At 41.8% G+C, this 27,951-nt stretch overlaps 1 long non-coding RNA gene across 1 annotated transcript in view; it reads right to left on the bottom strand.

The window, feature by feature from the left end:
- Positions 1-27,951, bottom strand: part of LOC145532115 (uncharacterized) — a 100,578-nt gene extending 72,627 nt beyond the window's left edge. Inside the window, exon 1 of the long non-coding RNA XR_014073001.1 lies at positions 27,865-27,951. This is a non-coding gene — a long non-coding RNA (uncharacterized LOC145532115). The remainder of the gene's footprint in view (positions 1-27,864) is intronic.

Below are 27,951 nucleotides of genomic sequence, written 5' to 3'. Positions count from 1 at the left end.
ATTCATTATGACCCTTCAGATTCTCTGATTCAACTCCTTCCTCATGACACCATATGGTGTTGCAGTCTGAGGATTGTCCATGAGACATGAAATAATCGAATAATCAGTGAAACATGGTGAACAGTTTCTATGAGCCCAGATCTGTTCACAGTGGTTACAACTCAGAGTCCTGAGTCAAACAGACTTACTTTCAAATATTGGTGCCTTCCGTTCTTACTTGCTCTCAGAATTTGCTCTCAGTAAATGGACAAGTCATTTACTCTGCCTAAAAAAAACCTCAGTTGTCTCATCTGTAAAATGGGAGCTGTAACAGTACTTATTCTAAAAGGTTATCGAGAAGATTAATGAAATAATGCATATGGTACCACATAATGAGTATTCATTAAAAACAGTATTTCTAAATACTATTAATGATATTCTATTAGAATGTAAGAAGAATCCCTTAGACTTCCTAGATGGTCCAGTGGTTGAGAGTCTGCCTGCCAATGCAGGGGACACGGGTTCGATCCCTTATCCAGGAGGATCCTACATGTGGCAGAGCAGCTAAGCCAGTGCACCATGACTACTGAAGCCTGCATGCCTGGAGCTAGTGCTCCACAACACAAGAAGCCACTTCAATGAGAAGCCCATGCACTGTAACTAGAGAGTAGCCCCCACTCACTGCAACTAGAGAAAACCAAAACCCAGCGCAGCCCTAAATAAATAAATTAATTAAAAAAAAAAAAAGAAACTCTTTCATCCAGGATACTCTGATTGAAGTTACATGACTGAAGTTTATTTAACAACCCAACAACAATGCAGAAAGATAAGAAATTTAGTGATAAAGTCTATGTGGCAGAGACAGACTAGATTTTAATAGGTGAAAGAGAAAGTTTTGGCCAGGATTGGAATTATTCCTGGCTTAAATATTCAAAGTACTACTAAGTATGGTACAAGAAAAATACATGTGTAAAATCTTTATTTTAAAATGTATTAAATGTAAAACTAATATATAGATTGGGGGCAGGAGGAGAAGGGACGACAGAGGATGAGATGGCTGGATGGCATTACCAATTCGATGGACATGGGTTTGGGTAGACTCCCGGAGCTGGTGTTAGACAGGGAGGCCTGGTGTGCTGAGATTCATGGGGTCGCAAAGAGTAGGACACGACTGAGCGACTGAACTTAACTGAACTGAATATATAGCTACATTTAACTTGAAAAAACAATTTCAAGTAATATAGAGTTAGAAAAAGTCTTATTATTTAACCAAGTCTCACTATCCTCCATAGATATATCTCCTCACTACTATCAGTTGGGACGAATTCTTTAAAAGACTGTGTCTTTCTATTTATTTTTGTTTACAAATTCTAAAGCTGGGAAATAAAGGACCTAGTGTTTGTGACTGTTGTGTTAGTTAGTTGTTCCTTTTATCCATATGGAATATCTCTGGGGTCCAGTGATTAAGACTCGGAGCTTAAGACTCTGAGCTTCCAATTCAGTGGGAGTGGGTCCAGTCTTTGGTTGGGGAATTAAGATCCTACACATTGTGGCACTGTCAAAAAAAAAAAATTTATCTCTTGTCCATTTAATGCTTTCCAATTCTAAACTTGCCTATAAATACTGATTTTCAGTTCTGTTTTGGTAGCATTTACCTCCTATAGCTTTTATATCTATTTATTTTCAACCTTTTGACATGCTTATGCTATTGATACATCTCCTGTTAATAACAGAGCTGGGCCTCTTCAACTTGAGTGATGTTTTTCTTTATTCTGTGATTTCTTTTGCTAGTATTGCTTTCAGAGCTCTCACTCCATTCACTCTATTCTCTCCTAAAATTCTTATTAGATGTTGGCACTTCTGACTTGTTCCTTCAAACCCCTTAATTTTTCTTCTCTACCTCATAATTTTTTTTGTCTTTTTATCCTGCTTTCCGGTAGGATTCCTCACCTTAATCTTTCAGATCACTGATTTATGTTACACCAACGTCTAATTTGCTGTTCAGCCCATTTGTTAGTTGTTAATTTCAACAATATATTTAAAAAAAAATTTCCTGGGCAGTTTTCTGGCTACAATATCTTCTTAAATCTGTCTGAGAATAGGAATTATAATCATTCCAAAATCTTCTACCGTTTACCATTGTAACTCAGTTTCTTAGTTTGTTGCATTTGGTGTCCCTTTTTCAGTTGCTGATTCACTCGAATGTTTGCATATTCTTGCGGATTTTCTATCGCCCTGATTCTGTGAATACTTTGTCTTCCCACAGCAACCCATTCAGGGATTCATGAATTATGCCGGACAATGGGGATCTGCTCCCAGATGGGGTGGACTGTAGTCTCTTCAGGTCTGAGAGTAGCAGGTGGGCACAGGATGTGTTGTTGGGCAGGGCATACCACCTTCTGGACAGGAGCAATTTCCAATATTTTTGGTCACCATCCTCCTGAGTAATGTCCCTCTCTCCCATCTAAATGCCAGATTCTTCTGCTCAGACTAATTCAGTCCTGTTGAGCTTGTCTGCTTGCAGTGTCTCAGCTAGGTCCTCTCCCACTCTTGTCTTTGCCTCCTCTAGGCTGGAAGTGCCCCACATTTTATAGAAGTCCTTTCCTACATGAGTTTTCACTCTGCATGGTAAAATCTTATTTTCCTTCTGATCGACCAAAAACATCTCTTCTTGTTTTACAATCTGATTATGTATTTATTTTTCAATATATATTTCTCCTATAATTTGTATTTTCGTGCAATGGGAAGAAATTATAGAATATTGTCAGGAGCCTGTGTCTTTCTGATTAGACTTTAAAAAACTGTTTTCTAAGTTTTGTTCTCAGGGATAACAGGAAATAGTGTTGTATTTATTTATTACAAGGAGTTATCTTTATATTCTATTAGGGTTATATTTCAACTCCTTGAAAGCATATTGCATTATAGAGATACTCTTGTTAGAAGAGAAATCTTTGAAGAATGCCAAGAGTTATCTTGGCAGAAATCCATAGTAAACAGAGCTCTGGCTCAAAAAGACCACAATACACAGTCTTCCAGATAAATGACCCTGTAAGAGGAGGCACAATTCTGGATCTGACATGTTGTGTGTGTATGCATGCACATGTGTAAGTCTGTGTGCTTTTGATAGAAAAGCTTTATTTGCAATTTCATGCTAATTGTGACCAGTTATTGGCCAAGACTTGATATTAAATTAGGAAATAAGTATAATGAGGACTTGTATCCATCCCACGAGGAATATTCTCTTACAGAGAAAAAATAAAATATGACTTTTGCCTTTTCGTCCATAAAATAGCAAATTCAGCATTAAGGTTCTGCTCTCATATATAAAGTTTAGGTTTTTTAAAATATTTATTTGGCTGCACCAGGTCTTAGCTGCAGCATGTGGGATCTAGTTCCTTGGACCACCAGAGAAGGATAGATTTTAAAAAAATTCTTTGACCATTTACTCTGCCTGCAAGAGTCTGCTCTTCCCTCTTGAACTCGCTTCTGTGCTTATCATTCATTCTTTGATATTTAGTAGGGTCCAGCTCTTTTGTGACCCCATGGACTATAGCCCACCAGGCTCCTCTGTTCATGGGATTTTCCAGGCAAGATGACTGGGGTGGGTTGCCATTTCCTTCTCCAGGGGAATATTCCTGACCCAGGGATCGAACCCACATCTCTTGCATTGGCAGGGGATTCTTTACCACTGAGCCACCAGGGAAGCCCCATCATTCATTCTTACATTCACTGTATTAGCTAATTTTTGTTTTCCAATGAACTACCCTGACTATTATGGGGTTTAAAACAACAGTCATCCATCTAGCTCAAGCATTGACTAGGTGCTCTTCTGTCTGGGTGAGGCTTGGATGAACTCAGCTGGCATCTGTAATCAATGGGTGATTTGGCCAAGGGCTGCCTGGGCTATTGGCAGAGGTGATAGGGAAGCTGGTCTGACTGATCCACTCTCTTATCAGCCTGCAGGCTAGCTTCCTCCGCTTCAAGTGGAGGCTGGGGCCCAACAGCAGAAGAGGGTAAAACCCAAAGCATGAACCCCCTTGAGGCCTGAGCTAGCCTCAAACTTGTTAGTGTCCCAGTGTTTAAAAACCATCACTCACAAGGTAAAGACTATATCAAAGAGTGAAAGAATCTGTGGCCATTTTGCAATCTACCAACACATTTTAATGATTCTATCAATTCAATTCACCTAGACACACTGAAGATTTCTCCACAAAATTTAAGTAATTAAGAGAAGAATATTGTGGAGAAATTACAGCAATTACTTAGTAATTTCTTATTCTGAAATATCATGAGATGGGGTAGGAAAACTGAGTTCCAGACTCAGTCCACCATTTTCTTTTTATCAGTGTGATTTTGGATAAACCATATAGCTTCAGAATTAGATTTTTTAACATTTAAAATGAAGGAGTTAGATGGGAATATCTTGGAGGCCACTATTCTCACTCCATTATTAATAAAAATAAATTTGACATAAGTATATGAGCAAAAAAACTCTTTATCTGGGAGAATTTACATAAACATAAATTCTTCCACACCCAGCAGAAGTATAGGAAATTCTATTCCAAGAATGTAAGCCCTACAACCAAACGACCAGCCCTACGAATGCAAGCCCACAGACCAAATCTGGTGATACTTAATCCCCAAGTTCAGTTCAGTTCAGTCGCTCAGTTGTATCCAAATCTTTGTGACTCCATGAATCGCAGCACGCCAGGCCTCCCTGTCCATCACCAATTCCTGGAGTTTACCCAAACCCATGTCCATCGAGTCAGTGATGCCACCCAACCATCTCATCCTCTGTCGCCCCCTTCTCCTCCTGCCATCAATCCTTCCCAGCATTAGGGTCTTTTCCAATGAGTCAATTCTTCGCATCAGGTGGCCGAAGTATTGGAGTTTCAGCTTCAACATCAGTCCTTCCAAGGAACACCCAGGACTGAGCTCCTTTAGGATGGACTGGTTGGATCTCCTTGCAGTCCAAGGGACTCTCAAGATACTTCTCCAACACCACAGTTCAAAACCATCAATTCTTCGGTGCTCAGCTTTCTTCACCATCCAACTCCCACATCCATACATGACCACTGGAAAAACCATAGCCTTGACTAGATGGACTTTTGTTGGCAAAGTAATGTCTCTGCTTTTAAATATGCTATCTAGGTTGGTCATAACCTTCCATGCAAGGAGTAAGTGTCTTTTAATTTCATGGCTGCAATCACCATCAGCAGTGATTTTGGAGCCCAAAAAAATAAAGTCTGACACTGTTTCCACCGTTTCCCCATCTATTTCCCATGAAGTGATGGGACCAGATGCCATGATCTTAGTTTTCTGAACATTGAGCTTTAAGCCAACTTTTTCACTCTCCTCTTTCACGTTCATCAAGGGGCTCTTTAGTTCTTCTTCACTTTCGGCCATAAGGGTGGGTCATCTGCATATCTGAGGTTATTGATATTTCTCCCAGCAATCTTGATTCCAGCTTGTGCTTCTTCCAGCCCAGAGTTTCTCATGATGTACTCTGCATATCAGTTAAATAAGCAAGGTGACAATATACAGCCTTGACGTACACTTTTTCCTATTTAGAACCAGTCTGTTGTTCCATGTCCAGTTCTAACTGTCGCTTCCTGACCTGCATACAGGTTTCTCAAGAGACAGGTCAGATGGTCTGGTATTCCCATCTCTTTCAGAATTGTCCACAGTTTATTGTGATCCACACAGTCAAAGGCTTTGGCATAGTCAATAAAGCAGAAGTAGATGTTTTTCTGGAACTCTCTTGCTTTTTTGATGATCCAGCGGATGTTGGCAATTTGATCTCTGGTTCCTCTGCCTTTTCTAAAACCAGCTTGAACATCTGGAAGTTCACGGTTCACGTATTGCTGAAGCCTGGCTTGGAGAATTTTGAGCATTACTTTACTAGTGTGTGAGATGAGTGCAATTGTGCGGTAGTTCGAGCATTCTTTGGCATTGCCTTTCTTTGGGATTGGAATGAAAACTGACCTTTTCCAGTCCTGTGGCCACTATTGAGTTTTCCAAATTTGCTGGCATATTGAGTGCAGCACTTTCACAGCATCATCTTTCAGGATTTGAAATAGCTCAACTGGAATTCCATCACCTCCACTAGCTTTGTTCATAGTGATGCTTTCTAAGGCCCACTTGACTTCACATCCCAGGATCTCTTTCCTATGACCTGTCCACTTAGTCTTTGGCCAGATTTCCTATGAAGAGATCAAACCAGTGGACTTGAGCCTGACCTTCTTGCTTGCTGTGCTCTCTTACCTCAAGTTAACCTTGATCTCACTGAGACAGACCATGTCCTTTACCTTCTTTTTGTTTCTAGTAGTTAGTGTCACATGTCAATCATCAATAAACATTGGTTGAATGAATGAAATAAAACTAACCTGATTTCCCATACTGAATAGATTCTGCATATGTTTCTTTGTGATTTGATTTGTTATAGCCATGGGAGTGGGAATGCACTTTGCTCTGTAAAATGGATCAATCCTTGTGTTCTCTAGAACATGAATCAGAGGTCCCTTTCTCTTTGGAGTAGGAAACAGTGAGGAAATCAAAGTTCAGCCACCACCTGGGCATCGCTGATCTGGAGCTGCTACAGGCCCTTGAACCTCATTTCTATAAGGTTGAGCCTAGAACTGGCACCAGCCTTCTCAACGGCAAGGAGGCAAGTCCATTCATGCAGCCCTATTGACCTACATATGTATGCTCTGGCCCATCCCCCATCATCGGACAGAGCACCAGGAGGAAGATGGTGGTGGCAGTGTTGGAGGGGACAGGGAATACAGCCTCATCATGTTCTCCCAAGAAAACCAGCATTTGAATAATCAGCAAGTGACCTGCATTTTTTTTTTTTTTAAGTCATTGACTTGCCATCTGAGGTCTGCCATTATTCTATCCTGGGTTTTAGCCAAGATTATCTCTGAAAGTTTCCATCTTTTAAGATGGAAATAAGCAAACGCATATTGAAAATGGGACTTCTTCCATTTATCTTAAATACACAACAATAACAACAAAATTCAGCAAAGAAAAAATATCCTTGTCATTTTCATTGACTCAATAGAGTTATTAAATTTAATGCAAGATAATTTATTGATTAACCCAGTGAAGTCGGTACTAGAAACCAGTCTTGCAGAGGGAAAAAAATATCTGATTTGGAAAATTTATATTCAAGAGATTCATGTTCATTTTAAACCTCAAACTGTGACTAGTAATGAAAAATTGAGGCCTTACGCTTCTGATTAAAGTTGATTTAGGAGTGGCCTTACCCAAAGCCAAGGAAATGCAATAGAAATCTTCATTATCTCTCTTGAATGGTTGTCCTCCAATTAGTTCAGTTCAGTTCAGTCGCTCAGTCGTGTCCGACTCTTTGCGACCCCATGAATCGCAGCACGCCAGGCCTCCCTGTCCATCACCAACACACGGAGTTTACCCAAACCCATGTCCATCAAGTCAGTGATGCCATCCAGCCATCTCATCCTCTGTCGTCCTCTTCTCCTCCTGCCCCCAATCTTTCCCAGCATCAGGTCTTTTCCAATGAGTCAACACTTTGCATCAGGTGGCCAAAGTATTGGAGTTTCAGCTTCAACATCAGTCCTTCAAAGGAACACCCAGGACTGAGCTCCTTTAGGATGGACTGGTTGGATCTTCTTGCAGTCCAAGGGACTCTCAAGAGTCTTCTCCAACACCACAGTTCAAAAGCATCAATTCTTTGGCACTCAGCTTTCTTCACAGTCCAACTCTCACGTCCATACATGACTACTGGAAAAACCATAGCGTTGACTAGACAGACCTTTGTTGGCAAAGTAATATCTCTGCGTTTTAATATGCTATCTAGGTTGGTCATAACTTTCCTTCCAAGGAGTAAGCATCTTTTAATTTCATGGCTGCAATCTCCAATTAGTTAATTAACCCTTAATTGTTCCACATGATACTCCTGTGAGAGAGAGAGCTGGTAAAGCCTTGCCATCTTAATGAGAAGAAACACGAGGCATATACACAATGGAATATTACTCAGCCATTAAAAAAAATACATTTGAATCGGTTCTACTGAGATGGATGAAACTGGAGCCCATTATACAGAGTGAAGTAAGCCAGAAAGAAAAACAACAATACAGTATACTAATGCATATATATGGAATTTGAAAGATGGTAACGATAACCCTATATGCGAGACAGAATAAGAGACACAGATGCATGGAACAATTTTATGGACTCTGAGGGAGAAGGTGAGGGTGGGACGTTCTGGGAGAATAGCATTGAAACATGTATATTATCATATGTGAAACAGAACACCATTCCATGTTCGATGCATGTGACAAGGGCTCAGGGCCGGGGCAATGGGATGATCCAGAGGGATGGGATGGGGAGGGAGGTGGGTGGGGGGTCCAGGAAGGGGAACACATGTAAACCCATGGCTGATTCATGTCAATGTATGGCAAAAACTATTACAATATTGTAAAGTAATTAGCCCCCAACTAAAATAAATAAATTTATAAAAAAATAAAAAATAAAAAAATAAACAGAGGTCTCAAAATCTAAGAACAAAAAAAAAAAAAAAAAGAAACACGAGGCAACAGGATGTAAAATGATCTCTTACGTCAGAATGAATCCATGTTAGAACCAGAGCAGAACACTTGTCCTCCCAGGTCCTCTCCTTGCAAAGAGGGGCATCTCTGGTTAAGTGGTGGTTGCCCTTCATTCTCCACCAAAGGCAGTCTTTTCAACTTAAAGCAAGAGGGAGTTAGACTCTGCACCACATTTTCTGAAGACTTTTAAGACAAGCAGCTCTGATGCCCTGTCACACCTGGGTTTCCCAGTGTTAACTACTTACAAAGGGCTTGAAAATGAGAGAGAGAAATGGCTGTATATAAAGATACACTGATCTTTACTTTCTTATGACTGGCTGCCTTCATAGGGAACTAGAAATTGGAAGTTGGGGGCAGATTTTTAGAGCATTTCACAGGCAAGGAAAGCATTGTGATTGCCCAGCCACATTTACAACCATGATTTTTAAAATATTTTTAAGTGGTTCTTCCACACCATCTTGAGGGATCAAAGTAAATAAAGTAAATGTTTTGGTGGATATAATACACTATTGGGTCCCACAGCTCCCTATTTCAAGATTAAGAAGATGAAGAGAAATTGTAATTGGAATAAATCTGGAAAACTGGAAAGAGTAGGTTCTCTTAATAAGTTGGTAGATAGACCGTGAAATCCCATCTGAAGAGCAAGAACAACTTGGCTCCACAGCACTACCTTCATTCAAATTCATGGAAGAATAAATCAGCAGTGTTCGAAGTGCCTCAGAGCAAGTATGAATGTGACAAGCACAGAAGAATTATTGAAGGCAGGAATCCAGCTCCGGGTGGCAGAGTTACTGAAATCTGCTTTATTCCCTTTCAAACCATTCAAAGGGAAAAAAGAAAGAAAAATATAGTATAAGCAGATGTTTCCTTTTCAATGTTTTTAGCAAACACTCCGAGCAATTGGACACAGCTGCGTTCCTTGGTCCGCACAGGCCGCCATTGTACTGCAGCTGGTGGATGGCTGGTTAACAGACAACTCGTGGGATGCTTTCTTGTAGTTCATCCGCCTCAGTCCTTGGGGATTCAGACTGCAAACCTTGTGAGTTTTGATGTCGTCGGGGAAGAGGAAGCTTCCAGCCCCAGCTTACAGGGATGCAGTTAAGGTGTCAAAACCTTGGTCAAGGAATCTAATTGTCTTCCCAGCTGTCATGGCATGAATGGTGTCCATGCCCTTCCCTCCTTCATATGTTCAGAAAGTGACTATATTTGGAGATGGGTTTCAAAGAGATGATGAAGTTAAAATGATGCCTGACAGTTGGGCCCTAATGGACATCAAGTTAACTGATGTCCTAGGACACAGAAACATCAGGGATACACAGGCTCAGAGCAAAAGCCACGTGAGGACATGGAGAGAAGGTGTCTGTCTGCAAGCCACAGAGAGAGCCCTTGGGAGAAACCGTATCTTCCAGGACTTCCAGACTCCAGAGTTGTAAGAAAATCTTGCTCTTTAAGTCACCCAGTCTGTGGCACTTTGTTAAGCAGCCCAAGCTGACTAAGGATGGCTCTTGATCCTGCCAGGCATTCAGCACTCACTTGCAAAGCAGCAAACCCCCTACATCCAGGCATGCAATAGGAGAAATGTTTGTTGAATGAATACATGAGTGAAAGAATGAATGAAATGTATATGCCTCTCCTTCAGTTTCCTTATTTCTCTAAAACAGGCACCAGTTCCAGTAACTCCATCACGGTTCTGTGGCTGGACATACCTGTCAAGTGCTTAGAACATTGTGGCCAGCACATGGGAAACCCATAAAAGTGTTTGCTCTTATGACTTTTACTATTAAGCTTTGTAATCACTTTCATCTTTTGGAGGCTTTATAGACAACAAGCCTTAAAGTAGGCAATGAGATGCATTCTTGTGTGCCAAGAGGATTTTATTTCATGGGGTTCTAATAGAACTCAGGCTGTTTTTCCCTGTTTATCCTCAGTTGGTTTGTGGACCAGAAAATCACAGAAATTAGAAATGGATGTGATGGGTCCCATCACATTTGTCTCATTCTTCAGCGTTGGGTTAGGTTGTTTTATGACTGTTTGGTGTTTTATATCAGGAACAGGAGTAGGAACAGACACACAGTTCAGTCACTCCATCGTGTCTGATTATTTACAACCCCATGGACTGCAGCACGCCAGGCTTCCCTGTCCATTACCTTCTCTTGGAGCTTGCTCAAACTCATGTCCATCGAGTCAGTGATGCCATCCAACCATCTCATCCTCTGTCGTCCCCTTCTCCTCCTACCTTCATCTTTCCCAGCATCAGGGTCTTTTCCAGTGAGTCAGTTCTTCACATCAGGTGGCCAAAGTATCGGAGTTTCAACTTTAGCATCAGTCCTTCCAATGAATATTCAGGACTGATTTCCTTTAAGATTGACTGGTTTGATCTCCTAGGAGTCCAAGGGACTCTCGAGAGTCTTCTCCAACACCACAGTTCAAAAGCATCAGTTCTTTGGTGCTCAACTATCCTTATGGTCCAACTCTCACATCCATACATGACTACTGGAAAAACCATAGCTTTGACTAGATGGACCTTTGTTGGCAGAGTAATGTCTCTGCTTTTTAATATGCTGTCTATGTTGGTCATAGCTTTTCTTCCAAGGAGCAAGTGTCTTTTAATTTCATGCCTGCAGTCACCATCTGCAGTGATTTTGGAGCCCCCAAAAATAAAGTATCTCACTGTTTCCATTGTTTCCCCATCTATTTGCCATGAAGTAAAGGGACGAGATGCCATGATCTTCGTTTTTTGAATGTTGAGTTTTAAGCCAGTTTTTTCACTCTCCTCTTTCACTTTAATCAAGAGGCTCTTTAGGAACAGAAGGAAGGAATAAAACCATATTCTTCACTTTCCCCACTCCCCCACTTCTCAAGCAGATGACTGGACCTAAAGCAGGCAGGACCTGGGCCTGGACTGTGCATTGGTGACCAAGTTCCTTCAGAAATGTGTTAAGTATAAAGAGTGTTAGAATGTCCATGATTTTTCTCTTAATAATGCTTCCTCTGTGGGCTAGATTTTACTTCTTATTGTTCACAACTTTTCTTAGCTTCAGATGGTTACATCAGTTATCCCCCCTCCCTTCCACAGCACGAACCCCATCCCGGTAAAGCTAATAGAGCCAACTTTTGGACTCTATATTTCTTGATTACGGAGCCAGCCTTTTTCATGCTCCATTAATCTCTCAAAAAACTTCAGATTTGGATTGCAATGAACGTGTTTCCAATTTTAACCTATCTGCCTTCCATGAGGCTTTGTTTATGCGATGCTCTCTTGGAGGAGCCCATGCTCTTTTTGTGTCCCTGTGTCATTTCTGTTTCTTTGCTACATTATTATTCATCTGACGTTTCTCACTGTTAATTGCCTATGTATTTGCCTGCATCCTTCATCCCTGTTAGGTCAGGGGCTTGTGGAAAGCTCCCGTGGCAGTGTTTGCATTTTCTGTAACCCAGGTGTGAGCCGAGACTGCTTACAAACTAAGTGATAGAAGGGGCCGGGCGCCTGTCCATGTCTGCCTTTGATCCCTCTGCCCATCTGTAGCACCTCAATTCTTTTTCTCCCTCAATTATTCTTTTCTAAGCACTCAGTGTGGTGTAGCACACTGAAATTGACAAGTATGCTATTGAGAGGTAAGGTAGAAAGGGAGAGTGTTTTAAGTTTCAGATTCTGAAATGCCTTGTGCCTCCGGGAAAAGCAAACAAGGCAGGTTCGGCTACTAGGTGGGTGGGGAACACAGGACACAGAGGATGCATGAGCTCATAGCAGCGACCATAACAAGGAGAATTGAGACAGGTGCCAACAGGGTAAGAGGAAAAGGGGAACTTGTCCCAGCCAACTATCAGCCCTCAAAGCAAAGGGTGCCAGCCAGGAAAGCTGCTGACAGGGGAGAGAGAAAGAGGATGATGGAAGGGGTGAGAGAGAAATCCAGAAAGAACGGCTGCAGCACAGCCTCCTGCCTCTTACATTTTCAGAAAATGATGCTCTGCCCCAGGGACTTCCTTGGCAGTCCAATGGTTAAGACTTTGCGCTTCCACTGAAGCGGGTGTGGGAACTAAGACTCCGCATGCCACGTGGCCAAAAAAAAAAAAGGATTCTCTGCTCTACCACACACCGCTTGTCCCGAAGGCTTGGGACATGTCCATAATCAGCTCAGGCCCAGAGGGCTGGCTGGCCCCGGGGCCTTCTTCCTGCCAAGTGGAATTTCCTACTGTGAACTAAAGGCAGAATTTCCTTCTAGTCTTTTTCCAATGTAATTATAGAAGCATAGGATGTTAGAGCTACAAGCAAGTTTGGAGATTTTCTTATAAACCCTTCATTTCATGCTTCCTAGTAGCACACAGAGAAGTTGGGATGGGTGATTACCTACTATATGCCAACCACAACTTGCCACTTCTGTTTGTTTTTTAGTATGGTTTTCACTGAAGCATAACATCCTCAGATAAAAATGTACACATCATAAGTATGTGGCTCAGTCTGTGTTTCACAAAGGGAAGACATCATACCCGTGGAAGCAGCATCCAGATTAAGAAATACAGCATCCCCAGCAGCCCAGGAGCGCTCACTGTGCCTCTTTCCAAAGGCAACCCCCTTACACCTCAGGAAAACTCCATCCTGATTTCTGATAGATTCATATGCTTGTTTCTGAAATTTATATAAATGAAACGAAACAGTAAGGCCTATTTTATGTTTGACTTTTTCACCAACATTATATTTGTGAGATTTATCCATGTTGTTGCATGTAGCAAAACTTGGTCCATTTTTGTTGTCATATAACGTTCTATTGTGTAAAAACATACTTACTCAATATCCTTATCCATTACACTGTTGAAAGACATATAGGAAGTTTCCAGGAATATTATGAATAGTGCTTTGAACCTTCTAGTGCATGTTTATTATATTGTTGCTGCCAATTTTGCATGTCTATTAAACATTAAACTTGGAGTGGAGTTGCCAGGTCATAAAATATTCCTATGATCAGCTTTAGTAAATACAGTCAAGCAGTTCTCAAAAGTGGTTGCACTTAGTGACTAAACAACAACAATGTGTGAGTATTGACTGCCTTTTCCGTTTTAGCTATTCTGTCATGTGGTGCTTTTGAGATTCAGAGATGCGGAGTGAGGGGCTTTATTCCTTTAGCGGAAACAAGCAGTGAGCTGATTAGTCAATGCTCCTCCGGTTTCTGATGCTTACTGCCAAAACAATCTACAGGACTCTATCAACCTGGAAATATTTACGCCTAAGGCAGAGTGATTAGAGAAAGTATGAGACAAAGAGGTCACATTCAACTTGGGAAGTTAAGAATTCTACATATGGCTTCCCTGGTGGCTCAGCTGATAAAGAATCTGCCTGCAATGCAGGAGACCTGGGTTCAATCCCTGGGTTGGGAAGATCCCCTGGAGGAGGGCATGGCAACCCACTCCAGTAGTCTTGCCTGGAGAATCCCCATGGACAGAGGAACCTGGCAGGCTGCAGTCCATGGGGTCACAAAGAGTCAGACACAACTGAGCGATTAAGCACAGCACACATATGACTCAACAGGCCATAGTTAACTACTCAAGTGTTTGGGACTGATATTAAATGTTTTCTTATTGTGTGTTAAGTGTTGGGTTGTTGTCTTTGTTGTTTTTTTAGTCGCTAAGTCATGTAGCCCTCCAGGCTCCTCTGTCCATGGGATTTCCCTGGCAAGAATACTGGAGTGGGTTGCTATTTCCTTCTCCAGGGGATCTTCCTGACTCAGGGATTGAACCCATGTCTCCTACATGACAGGTAGATTCTTTACTGCTAAACCATCAGGAAAGCCCTAAATGTTGGGTCCTAATTATTAAATGCAAACAGTAGAGTTGGTCCCCAAGTGCAGAGAAGGGAGAGAGGACAGAGCACTTAGAAAAAAAGGGGGTCAAGAAAAGCTTCAAGAATGAAATGGGACTTCAGCTGGGCCGTAAGTGTAGGATGTTTGCAGGCAGAGAAAACTAGAACATTTCATGACATTTTCTGTGCAGATGGGAGTGCACATTTGTATCTATGTAACACTGAGCAAATATTTTAATATTGACAATGACCTAAATTGCCAGCACTTCAAGAAGAGGCATGATTATGTAAGAAACACAAGGCACAGGCTTCAGCCATGGAATATTTCAGAGTTAATGTCATCCTCCAAACTCCAGACTGTCTTTGTGTATCTTGCATTAGCTGTGATTTCAGTCATTTAGAGCAAAAGGTGTTTTGAAATTACAGGACGCTTAAAACATGGTTTGTATGCTGTCATCAACTGTTTAGAGTAGGGAAATGGATTCCACAAAAATCTTCTTCGCACCTCACATTTTGAAATAATGAAGTAAACCTTTCATTTCTTATAGAGACTTAAAGGGAATAAATGTTACCACAATCATATATCTCTGTGATGCATTTAACTTGATGAGTATCCTACCCACCAAGTAGGAAAGGTGACAAAGAGGAACTTGTCTCCAAATATTAATTTTTCACTTTTTATCTTTAGAAAACAAAACCTCAGGCAACATCTACTACAAAGTACATTTCCCAGACTTGTTTGTAACTAGGTGATCCCATATAACCAAGTTCTGTCCAAAATGAAATAAATAGAAAGACCGCAACTTCCGAGAAGACCACCTAAGAGACAGTGAGACAGGCCTTCCTCCTTCTTCCTCTCTGTTGCCTGGAATGTGGATATAATGGCTGGAGCTCCAGCAGCCACTTTGGACAGGAGATGATCTTTTGAAGGGAAGTGGAAAAATATAGCAACAAAATAAAGCAGAAATATAGAGGGAAATTTGATCTATGAAGACCATGGAATTGGTCTAGCCTGCTGATTTTCAGTTGTCTTTTATCTAATAAACCTTTGTGAATTTAAGGCACTGCAAATGAATTTCTGTTGTTAGCAGTTGAACATGACATTTCCATTGATGCAGATGGATAGAAATGTATAATCTATACTTTCCTAGCCTGCAGACTATGGCCAATCACTGGGTCCTAATGGCATTTCCCTCCCAACAGGTGTCCTAGTAGAGAGGGATTTGCACCCAGCCCTGTGTTTGGCTTCCTGCACTATTTATGAAAGTCACTATTGGGTCAGTCTTGTTTATCCCCCTTCTCTCGATTTTGGGTTGATCTCAAGACTGTGGGGACAAGAAGTATATATCCTTCCATAAAGACTGAAGACCTTTGCTATGACCTTTATATCAGAGACATCCATGAGCTTCCTTGGTGGCTCAGTGCTAAAGAATTCGACTGCCAATGCAGAAGACACAGGTTCAATCCCTGGTCCCAGGAGATCCCACATGCCATGGAGCAACTAAGCCCACGTGTCACAACTACTGAAGCCTGAGCATCCTAGAGCCAGTGCTCTGCAACAAGAGAAGCCGCCACAACCAGAAGTCCATTAGAGAGTAGCCACTGTTTGTCGCACTAGAGAAAAACGCAAGCAGCAATGAAGACCCAGCACAGCCAAAAATAAATTAATAAAAAAAAACCTGAGAGACACATCCTGAGCCCAAAAGACTTGAGGTACCTTGAAGGAGTAATGATTATGTTGCCTTGACATCCTACCCAGAGAAATGAGAAAAACATTCCTCTAGAAAGCTCATGTGGCAGTTTGTTTTTTCCAAAAGTGAACACAAGAATATCTCTGGCCTCACATGAACTTCGAAAAAGTTTTCACGACTCTCAAGTGGAGTGTATGTCCCCTTCCTCAATACCCGCCCCCACCCCATGTTGCATTTCTAGTTCTAGGAACTGACAGTTGCTGAACAGAAGTGTCACTGCCCACACTTTATCCACTCAACTGTTTTATTGTAAAATACCACATGCTCTGTTCAAAGGGCCTCATTATTATCAGGACAGAACCAAAATGTTGCTGTTGGGATTCATGTCATGCTCTGTGAGAGCAGGCAGGGAGCATTAGGAGCAGCCATCCATTTTATAGATAAAGACACCAATGCCCAGAGAGGGTAAGTTAATTGTTCAGCTCACACAACTAGTAGCATAAAACAGGGTCTTCAATTCAGAGCTGTGCCAGAGCCAGCTTGTACCAGCATGCAAGAGTCAATTTTGACATTTCAGGTATTTTGCAGGTTTGTGACCATGACGGGAATATTTACACCAGGGGAACTGGCAACCTCTCCAACTCAGGGCTTTCCTCTCCTCTCCTCCCCCAGGAAAGCTAGCTGTTACACATTTCCCAGCACACCATTGCCCTGATGTTCTTCTCGGTCTTGAGAGATGGAACGGAGGTCCTCTGGGCTCTAGGCTTTTTTCTTTGTTCTTGTCAGCCAGATATCCTGCCCTCAACAGGGTACAGTTACTACAACATAGGGGTTCCCATCTAAGCTTCCCTCAAAAACCTGAGTGCCTCATAGTCACCTGAAGATCAATATATTCAAAATAAAATGCTTGATTTCCCAGCTGCCTCCTCCAGCTTGCTCTCACCTCAACACCATGTACCACTATTCCCCCAAAGATTTGCACTGGAAATCGGGAAGGCATCCTTGATTATTCTTTTCCTCATATTGTGGATTAAATTGTGCCCCCCTAAAGATATGTTGAGAAGTTATAACCCCTGGTACCTGTGAATGTGACCTTATTAGGAGCAGAATCTTTGTAGATGTAATTAAGATGTTAAGTTGAGACCATACTTGTAAAAAAAACTTAATGAACAGAAGCCTCAATCAAATGGAGTTGGGAGACAGAAAAGGAAGCTCTGATGCTCTGTGACAAGAACAGAGCCCAACAGGAGGAAGAGTGACTCTCCTCTTTCCTGGGGAGGACTCAGCCAGTGAAAAGCCATGGATTCTTTGCTTGCTATGACTCTCCGACGTTCCTCTCCTTCTCTATAAAAGCATTTTCCTTCTCTTGCACTTGGCTCGGCATAGTTGCAGAATTGCAATTCTCTGCTGATTCTGAATAAACCCATCTTTTTGGAGACATGTCTGGCAGTCTATTTGTGTCAGGTTGACTTGCTAGAGTAGGGTAAATCTTTTGTCCAATATGACTGGTGTCATTATAAAAAGAGAAGAAAAGACAAAGAGAAACATGGGAAAGATGCCATATGATGATTGAGGCAGAGATTAGAACGATGTGTCTGCAAAGCTAAGGAGCATCCAGGCCTGCCAGCAACCACAAAAGCCAAGAGAACAGCATGGAATAGATTTTCCCCCAGAGCTTCAGAGAGAGCATGGCCTGCCAATACCTTGATTTCAGGCATCTAGCTTGCAAAACCGTGTGAGAATAAATTTCTGTTGTTGTTAAGCCACCTAATTTGTTATTGTTTGTTACCGGTCCTAGAAAACTAACACATCTCACAGTCCCTAGCCTCTTCATGTTTTTTCCCACCAGCAAGACCTATCAATTACGTTTCCAAATAGAACTCAAATCTGTCTGCTTCTCTGCTGCCACAGTAATTCAGACCACTCTAATCGTCAGCATGGACACTGCAACCATCTCCTACCTGGCCCATACTTGACCACTCCAGTTCATTCAGAAGGATCCACATAAAACCTCAGATCACATTACTCTCTGTTAAAATATCTGGTTCCCATTGCTCTTAGCATAGCCTCTGTGTCTTAACATGGCTTACAAGATGCTACCTGAGCTCCTGATCTTTAAAGCCTCACTTTCTCCCTCTATGCTCTAGCTATTGTTAATTTTTCATTTGTTTATTTATTTTAGTTTTTCAAATTTGGCAAGTTCTTTTTCATTTCAGGACCTTTGCCAGAAGTACTCTGCCTGGGGAAATTTCCATGGACTTCCTCCTAATTATTACCTTTCTAATTGTCTGCTCCTTCTCACCTTTAGGTCTATAAAACCTTTCCCTCCATCTTTGCTTTTTTCCTCTGATAGATTGCATTTACAAAAATGGTCATAAGTAAGATTCACATATCACCCACCCACCTTTCGATGTCCCAAGATGGCTCTCCAAAGGCAGTCCAAATATCCTCAAAAGAGCACCCCCAGGAGAAATAAGCTTGACCACCATGCCATCACCAAGTTCCTCTTGAACTCCGAGTCAGCCATGAAGGATAGAAGGCAACAGCTCACTTATGTTCACTGTGAATGTCAAGGCCAATAGGCACCAGATCAAACAGGCTGTGAAGATGCTTTATGACCATGATGTGGCCAAGGTCAACACTGATTAGGCCTGATGGAGAGAAGAAGATGCATGTGCAATTGGCTCCCTTCTATGTTTCTTTGGCTATTGCCAACAAAATTGGGATCATCTGAGTCCAGCTAACTAAGTATAAATTTTTTCACCACAAAAAAAAAGGTGACCATAATGGTAACTCCTTCCCACAAACTTTGTACAGTGTGAATTTGCCATTCCCACCCACACCATGAAATAGAATTCAGTTTCCTTTCACTTGAATCTAGGCTGACCTTATGATTCACTCCCAACCAAGAAGAAATTGTTAAAAGTTTTGTTGTGTGACTCTCCAGTTCCAGGGCCAAAAAGGCCATGAAGCTTCTACCTAATTTTCTTGAGATACTTAGTCTAGGGGTATCTGGCCCCTATGTTGTGTGTGTGTGTGCGTGTGTGTGTTAGTCCCTCAGTCATCTCCAGTTCTTTGTGACCCCATGGACTGTAGCCCCGCCAGGCTCCTCTGTCCGTGGGATTTTCCAGAGTGGGTTGCCATTGCCTTCTCCGGGGGATCTTCACAACCCAGGATTGAACCCAGGTCTCTTGCATTGCTGGCAGATTCTTTAACGTGTGAGCCACCAGGGAAGCAGACCGTATGTAGGAAATCCAATTGCCTTGAGACCACCAGGCTAAAAACACCATGCCTGGTCACTCCAGTTGACAGTTTCTTGAGAACTCAGTCTTTTAGCCACTCCTTCTTCCAGACATGTGAATTCAGCTGTTGGGATCCTTTAGAGCAGCCCACTCACCAGCTGAGTCCCATGGAGTGACTTCAGCAGCTCCCAAAGGAGTAGAAGAACCACGCAGCCACACGCTGACTCTGAATTCCTGACCCACAGAATCCATGAGATATAATCAAGTAGCTGTTTTAAACCATTAAGTCTGGGGGTAGTTTGTTATCCACAGTAGCTGCTCACAACTCACAAATGTTGACTTAGTGGTCTGAAAGCTCTGAGAGACCAGAAGCTCTATGAGGGCAGGTGGTACCTCAGCAGCTAACATAGGATGCACAATGTGGTAGGTGTTCAATAAAAGTAAGGGGACCCCAAAGCCTTAGTGCTCAGACTTCTGGGCTACCCTGCACTGAGGGAAGCAAGGGAGGAGCTCTTGTCTTAGCCACTTGTAATGGAACCTGACATTTGCAATTTCAGGCATGAGGAAATAACTTAGAACTAATTTCTTTCAGGCTTCTAAGCTGACCAGTCTTATTTAGCACCTTCTACTGAAGTGACAAAATGTATTATAAGCTCTATTAATATCTTTCAGGAGCTGAAGTAATTTGGTAATTCTAAATGTCAGAAAGTAGCTTCATATTAAAGCTGAAAAAAAAAAGGCGGTGATTAAAAGGACACTATCCGATATCAGTAAGAGATAAACACTATTTTTTATTTTTTTCACCATCCATTTACATAAACTCATTAACGCACGTGATGATGTTTTTGCCAGTGGATATTGAAGAAATTTACAATAGTTGAACTGACCCACATTCGCCTTAAACAAAATAGAATAGGAAGTACCAGCTTCATTTACATAATTATTTTGGATTCCCCAGACAGAAATAATTTCCAGGGTTGTCTTATCTGAACATAATCTGCAATTTAAACTGGAGGCTTCATTTTTTTTTTCTTTCAACTTCCTTTTGATAAGAACCCTAACTGTCTCATGATGTTAAATCTTGCCTGAAATGTTTTATACATATCCTGGTCTTTTGTTTCAAGATGACTCTGACCACTGTAAAATTAGAATGTGAACATGACACCTCTTTATTTCCTCAGAACCCTTCTCTGAAGGTATGTGGGAATGCTACCAGCCACTAATTCTCTCAGCTAAGTTTCAAGATATTTTCTTATACAGTACTCTTACATAGGTGCTCAAAAAATCTGGGATTAAATTATTCAATGAAGGTCACTCAGAAGGTAGATCATGTATTAATAGTTATAAATTCATTACTTTGATTTTTCCCTTCAAGATAAATGATTCATCTCACACATACAGCCTCTCATGTACTTAAAAGTAGTCTGTAATTATGAGGCTGCTTTATAAAACTCTTTTGAATCTTCTAAGAATTAGTTCTCAGAGATGGTTTAAATTAGTTCCTAAGTCAGGATGGGTTAGGCTATGCCATATTAACAAATATCCCCTAAATCTTAGTTAATTATTTCTTGCTTATGTTACATGACCGATTTGAATTGACGTATGTGGTGGGGGTAGTTGTCCTCTGATTTCTGTAGTCACTGGTGGACCTACGGTCCCATCTTGAACATGTTTCTAAGATCACAAAGACAGGAAAAAGGACACGTAGTAAACTGTGCACTGGCTTTTAATGCTTCTGCCTGAAAGTGATACATATTTCACGTCCTCATGCTTTGTTAGCCAAAGCAAATTACATGGTCATGACAATTTGCAAAGAGGGCAAAAAAGTGTAAGCCCTTCATGAGACAAAGAACCAGCATGTCTGTGCACAGTTGCAATGACTACCAAAAAATAGAAGGTGACTTGGGACCTCACAAACACCTAGGCAATCTCTTGTCATTAGGGAAGAAAAAGTCCAGACTTTCTCACTCTCACTTAAGACTGATAGCCAAATGCCCAGGGGGAGGCAATTAAAATAAAGGAGAGCTTCAGAATAAATAGCGCCTCTTGGAAAGAAATAATTGATTTGTGTTTTCATTGTGTTTGCATTGCCAAAGGATTGATACTTTTGAACTATAAAGTTGGAGAAAACTCTTGGGAGTCCCTTCGATTGCAAGGGGATCAAACCAGTCAATCCTAAAGAGAATCAATTCTGAATATTCATTGGAAGGACTAATGCTGAAACTCCAATACTTTGGCCACCTGATGTGAAGAGCTGACTCATTGGAAAAGACCCTGATGCTGGGAAAGATTGAAGGCAGGAGGAGAAGGGGACGACAGAGGATGAGATGGTTGGATGGCATCACTGACTCAATGGACATGAGTTTGAGCAAGCTCCAGGTGGTAGTGAAGGACGGGGAAACCTGGCGTGCTGCAGTTAATGGGGTCGCAAAGAGTTGGACACAACTAAGCGACTGAACAACAACAACAAAGTTCGCATAGGAAGAAAGTATTCTGTGTCTCCGGAGTTAACTATTGTGGAATGCTGGATAGTAGAACAAACACTCTTAAAGAGGAAACGTTTAGGGTCTTGCAACCTAAAATGTGGTACCAGCAGCACGAGCGTCTCCAAATGTAGATTCTCAGGCCCTATCTCAGCTCTACCAAATCAAAATTTGATTTTAACAAAATGGTTAGGTGATCCATGTACACGTTAGTGTTTGAGAAGCACTGGACTAATTAGGACATCTGGGGTATGCCCACGAAATCAATGACATACTATGCTTGAAATTATATAATTGAAATTAAATTTTTCATTTTAAAAGTTTTGATTTTTAAATTATCATAGGGCTCAAGACTCAAAAAAATTTACAGCATTGAATCATAGAAGTAAAACCTGCTACACTTATGAATTTTATCTGCATAGCATCTTGCTTGTTAGGTGGGCCTCATGGGACTGGCATCTTATTAATATTTTTCCAGTCTTGAAGGGAATGGCAGTCCTATGATGTTACTTAGTGGACTTCAAAGGGAGGTCAGAATGCATTGTACAGAGCACAACTTATACATAATGCTGAATAGTAAGTAAAGAAGTTCAGGTTTTCCCCCACAATTTGCCGAAAGTGAAAGTGAAAGTCGCTCAGTAGTGTCCAACTCTTTTTGACCTCATGGACTATACAGTCCATGGAATTCTCCAGGCCAGAATACTGGAGTGAGTAGCCTTTCCCTTTTCCAGGGGATCTTCCCAACGCAGGGATCGAACCCACGTCTCCCGCATTGCAGGCGGATTCTTTACCAGCCGAGCCACCAGGGAAGCCCAGTTGTCAAATCTACAAAGGCAAACTACTGCTTACAAACTGTAAAGGATGCAGACAGTATCATAGCCTATCTCAGATTCCACCTATTTTGGGGAGAGGGTCTTATTCTCATGTATGTGAAAGACATCTTATTATTAACAAAGTAGTACATATCAGAGTTGATAGTCATCATTTACGGGTTTTTTTTTCTTTCCTAAATATAAGACTATTTCCAAAAAGAATGAAACAGAATGATTGAAGCGAAATAAAAAGAAATGGTTGCACAAAATGATTTCCTCCCTGAATCGGGAGGTTGGGGTGGTTTTAGGAAGTTTCACACTACATAATCCCAACCACCTAGGAAAGTTAAATCTGATTTGAGGCTCAACAATAATGCCTCAATTTGTTTAATGCTTGTTGTGAAAATAATTTCACTCTACATAAATTTCTTAATGTAATCACCGCCTGGGGAGAAAAAGAAGATACAAGCAAATTGTCATGCATTTTGTGGTTCTATATAACATAAATAAGCCAAAATTTATCCATCAGTTTTATGATGCATTTTCCTTTAAACATGGCTCCTTCTCAAAATTGCTGCAGCAAGATACTGAAAACACTAATGAGAAACATAAAACATGTGCAGATAAGCTACAAAAATGCTTCTGTATTCAGAGTCACCAAGAGATGCCTCAGTTAGCCTTATAATTTAGATATCTTGACACAGTTTTATTCCCAATGGTTGGTGGTAATTTTTCTGCTACCCTTAAAATAAGAAGTTTCATCATCAGTAGCTACATTAAGCTTAGCTAGTGTTATAGTGTTGCTTCTGGGCTTGGTTCGATAAAAAATCCTCTTTCAGAGGAAAGTAAATCATGTTGCCTAACTGAAATTTGAGATACTGGACTCAGGATAACTCAGAGCAAATCCATTTGTTCTTCTGGGATTTTTTTAAACATGAGTTTTTCAGAAATACACTCGCAGACATAGAAGACTAACTTATGGTTATCAAAGGCAGGGAGGTGGACAAATTAGGGGTTTGGGATTAACAGATACACACTACTATACAAAAAGATAAACAACAAGGACCTTCTCTATAGCAGGGGAAACTATATTCAAGAGCTTGTAGTAACCTGTAACAGAAGAGAATATTAAAAAGATATATGTGTGTATTTATATATGTAATACATATACATATATGACTCACTTTGCTGTACACCTGAAACTAACAAAACATTGTAAATCAACTCTTCTTCAAATTTTTAAAGTGAATTTTTTATATCTGACCCTCAAGAAGTGAATTTTGCTATAACAGAGTGATGGTTGTTTTACAGTACAAGTTTGGGTGTTATAATGCTCTTAATAATAGTTATGTAGCCAGGTGGTGCAGTGCTTCTCACAAAACCAGAAAAGTTCCTATCTCCCCTTCTTTTTCTTCCACAGTCCTACTTTCAATGACTGTTTTCTCCAAATTACTAAGGAAACCATTGCGGACCATTAACAGGCTACGGAAAAGCCCAGAGCAACTGCCCAAGGACAGGAAAATGCATTGGCTCTCTAGAACTTGGGAAAGAGCCTGCAGATCATTGCCACTGAGTTGACCTTAGAAGATTTTCTTCTCACAGTGTAATGTATAGTAGCCGTTGTTCAGTGGTTAACAGAACACCAAAAGGCCTCTGTCTTTAGGTCTTGTCATGATCTGTGCAAGGATTGGAAAAGAATTTCCAGACAAGAGGTGGAATTAGAGAATAGAGTTTATTAGAGCTGGGACACTGTTAGAACTGCAGGCTGGCTCCAGGGAGAGCTGAAGCCTTTTGAGGGCTGTGTGTGTGTGCTAAGTCACTTCAGTCGTGTCCAACTCTTTGCGATCCTATGGACTGTAGCCCGTCAGGCTCCTCTGTCCATGGGATTCTCCAGGCAAGAATACTGGAGTGGATTGCCGTGCCCCCTTCTGGGGGATCTTCCCAATCCAGGTATCGAACCTGCATCTCTTAGTCTCCTGCATTGGCAGGTGGATTCTTTACCACTGGTGCCAATTGGGAAGGTGGCTGGTAGCCAACTTTTATAGCCTCATGACAGAGAAAATTCCTGCTGGAAAGGTGATTGGTTAGGATGCTATAGGGTGGGTAATAGGGTGGGTGTTTTACCTCATATGGGGTCAGGGAACCAGCCAGTTTAGATCTGGAGGTTCGCTGCAACAGTTGCTATGGGGCTTGTTCAGTTTCAGAGATTTTCGTCCTGTGACCCTGGTATAGGACTCCCACACTCGTGACTTTGGTATAGGGCTCCACAGGTCTCTGTATTTCCTGTGGTATTTTCTGCCCTGGTAGAGTGTCTTTGCAAATTCTTATCTTACTCTTTTTTAAGTTATAATGAGCTCTTAGCCAGAACCACTTACATAATAGTTTCACCATCCTCATTATCATCAAACAGAATTAACTAATTGCTCAGATGCCAAAATTAACATGCAAGGGAACTTGTCTTTTGCTATTTAGAAGTGGTTTTATTTAGTTTATATTCTCTTTTTTATGAGTTAAGGATATTCTTTTTATTCTTCTCATAACTCCTTCACTGAGGATTATTTACATTCTTTCAAATTTTTACATCTAAATAATAAAACAATGCTTTTCTGTGACTGTGTAATATTATTTCCTACACTTGTGCTTCTTCCTCAGTTCAGTTCAGTTCAGTCACTCAGTCATGTCTGATTCTTTGCAACCCCATGAACCGTAGCATGCCAGTTCTCCCTGTCCATCACCAATTCCCTGAGTCCACCCAAACCCATGTCCATCGAGTCGATGATGCCATCCAACCATCTCATCCTCTGTTGTCCCCTTCTCCTCCTGCCCTCAATCTTTCCCAGCATCAGGGTCTTTTCAAATGAGTCAGCTCTTCGAATCAGGTGACCAAAATATTGCAGTTTCAGCTTCAACATCAGTCCTTCAAAGGAACACCCAGGACTGAGCTCCTTTAGGATGGACTGGTTGGATCTTCTTGCAGCCCAAGGGACTCTCAAGAGTCTTCTCCAACACCACCATTTAAAAGCATCAATTCTTCAGCGCTCAGCTTTCTTTATAGTCCAACTCTCACATTCATACATGACCACTGGAAAAACCATAGCCTTGACTAGACAGACCTTTGTTGGCAAAGTAATGTCTCTGCTTTTTAATATGGTGTCTAGGTTGGTCATAACTTTCCTTCCAAGGAGTAAGCGTCTTTTAATTTCATGGCTGCAGTCACCATCTGCAGTGATTTTGGAGCCCAGAAAAAAAAAGTCAGCCACTGTTTCCACTGTTTGCCCACATATTTGCCATGAAGTGATGGGACCGGATATGCCATGATCTTAGTTTTCTGAATGTTGAGCTTTAAGCCAACTTTTTCACTCTCCTCTTTCACTTTCATCAAGAGGCTCTTTAGTTCTTCTTCACTTTCTGCCATAAGGGTGGTGTCATCCGCATATATGAGGTTATTGATATTTCTCCCGGCAATCTTGATTCCAGCTTGTGCTTCCTCCAGCCCAGCATTTCTCATGATGTACTCTGTATATATGTTAAATAAGCAGGGTGACAATATACAGCCTTGATGTACTCCTTTTCCTATTTGGAACCAGTCTGTTGTTCCATGTCCAGTTCTAACTGTTGCTTCCTGACCTGCATACAGGTTTCTCAAGAGGCAGGTCAGGTGGTCTGGTATTCCCATCTCTTTCAGAATTGTCCACAGTTTATTGTGATCCACACAGTCAAAGGCTTTGGCATAGTCAATAAAGCAGAGGTAGATGTTTTTCTGGAACTCTCTTGCTTTTTCAGTGATCTAGTGGATGTTGGCAATTTGACCTATGGTTTCTCTGCCTTTTCTAAAACCAGTTTGAACGTCTGGAAGTTCACAGTTCATGTATTGCTGAAGCCTGGCTTGGAGAATCTTAAGCATTACTTTACTAGCGTGTGAGATGAGTGCAATTGTGCGGTAGTTTGAGCATTCTTTGGCATTGCCTTTCTTTGGGATTGGAATGAAAACTGACCTTTTCCAGTCCTGTGGCCACTGCTGAGTTTTCCATAACACATCACATTTGTTCAGTGTTGCCTAATGAAGCTTCATTCACTTATTCAATACATATCAGCCACTTTTCTAATTACCAAAGGTACTTGAGTGAACAAAGTGTTATGGAAACACCAGTCCATGTGCCCAACACACAGTGAGGCAAAACAATACCAAAATGATGGTGTTTGGAGCAGAGAAAGGTTTATTGAGGGCCCCACAAGGAGATGGGTGACTCATGCCTTAAAAACCCCAAACTCCCCGGAACCTTTCAGTAAAGCTCCTTCCTAGGAAAGGTGAGGGAGGGGCGTGGTTAGTTGCTGCAAATTTTTTGGTGTCAGAGCCTTTGTTCGTTGTTTTTTTTTTAAAGAACCATTTTTTTTTGTCTTTATTGAATTTGCTACAATATTATTTCTGTTTTATGTTTTGGTTTTTTGACCAGAAGGCATGTGGGATTTTAGCTCCCTGACCAGGGATTGAACCCCCACCCTCTGCATAGAGAGTGAAGTCACTCAGTCGTGTCTGACTCTTTTCAACCCCATGGACTGTAGCCCACCAGGCTTCTCTGTCCATGGGATTTTCCAGGCAAGTGTACTGGTGTAGGCTGCCATTTCCTTCTCCAGAGGATCTTCCCAACCCAGGATCAAACCCAGGTCTCCTACATTGCAGACAGACACTTTATCGTGTGAGCCACCAGGGAAGCCCCAGGATAGAGAGGCAAAATCTTAACCACTAGACTGCCAAGGAAGTCCCAGAGCCTTTGTTCTTGAGGTCAGCTCACGGTCAGATAAGGAGGTTCCTACAAACCACCACCAAACAAATGTTATTCTCTGTTCTGACAAGAAACGGCCAGGTCCCAAGTCACCCTCCAAGGTCCAGTTCCTGGCTAAAAGGAGGTAGATCTCATTGGTAGCTCCCTCAGGACCAAGTCCGCAGACCCTGCTCAGCTGTCACTGCTGAGGGAGCCAGGGACCCAGGACCTCACTGGCCCTTCAGCCTCCTCAGGCTGCTGTACAGCGGGGGGCAGGTCCCACAGACTGCGTCCTATGCAGATGGCCGCTGCCATTAGGTCACAGAGACGGGGACGGGGGAGAGGTTCGCTGCTGACTCAAGGCCTGGTCCCCAAGGGGGCAGCCTTGGCGAGTGCTCTGGAGCTCTGAAGGACACAGCCCCCGCCTGTCCCTGGGCCCCCCAGCTCACCCGCTGGCCCAAGGCCAGGTAAGCCACAGGGCCCCAAGTAGAAGGCTGAAATTTGCCTCTCACCTCGCTCTCCTCCTGACAACCACCACTTGGTCCACGGGGTTGTCTGAATAGGCCCATTAACAGTTGCTTAATGACAGTTGGTTGCTT

The sequence above is a fragment of the Giraffa tippelskirchi genome, chromosome 13, assembly GCF_054371585.1.
Source record: "Giraffa tippelskirchi isolate mGirTip1 chromosome 13, T2T-mGirTip1v1.2.pri, whole genome shotgun sequence".
In the NCBI taxonomy this organism is placed as follows: domain Eukaryota; kingdom Metazoa; phylum Chordata; class Mammalia; order Artiodactyla; family Giraffidae; genus Giraffa; species Giraffa tippelskirchi.
Note: the sequence above shows the minus strand (reverse complement) of the source record. Positions and strands in the feature narration are given on the sequence as shown.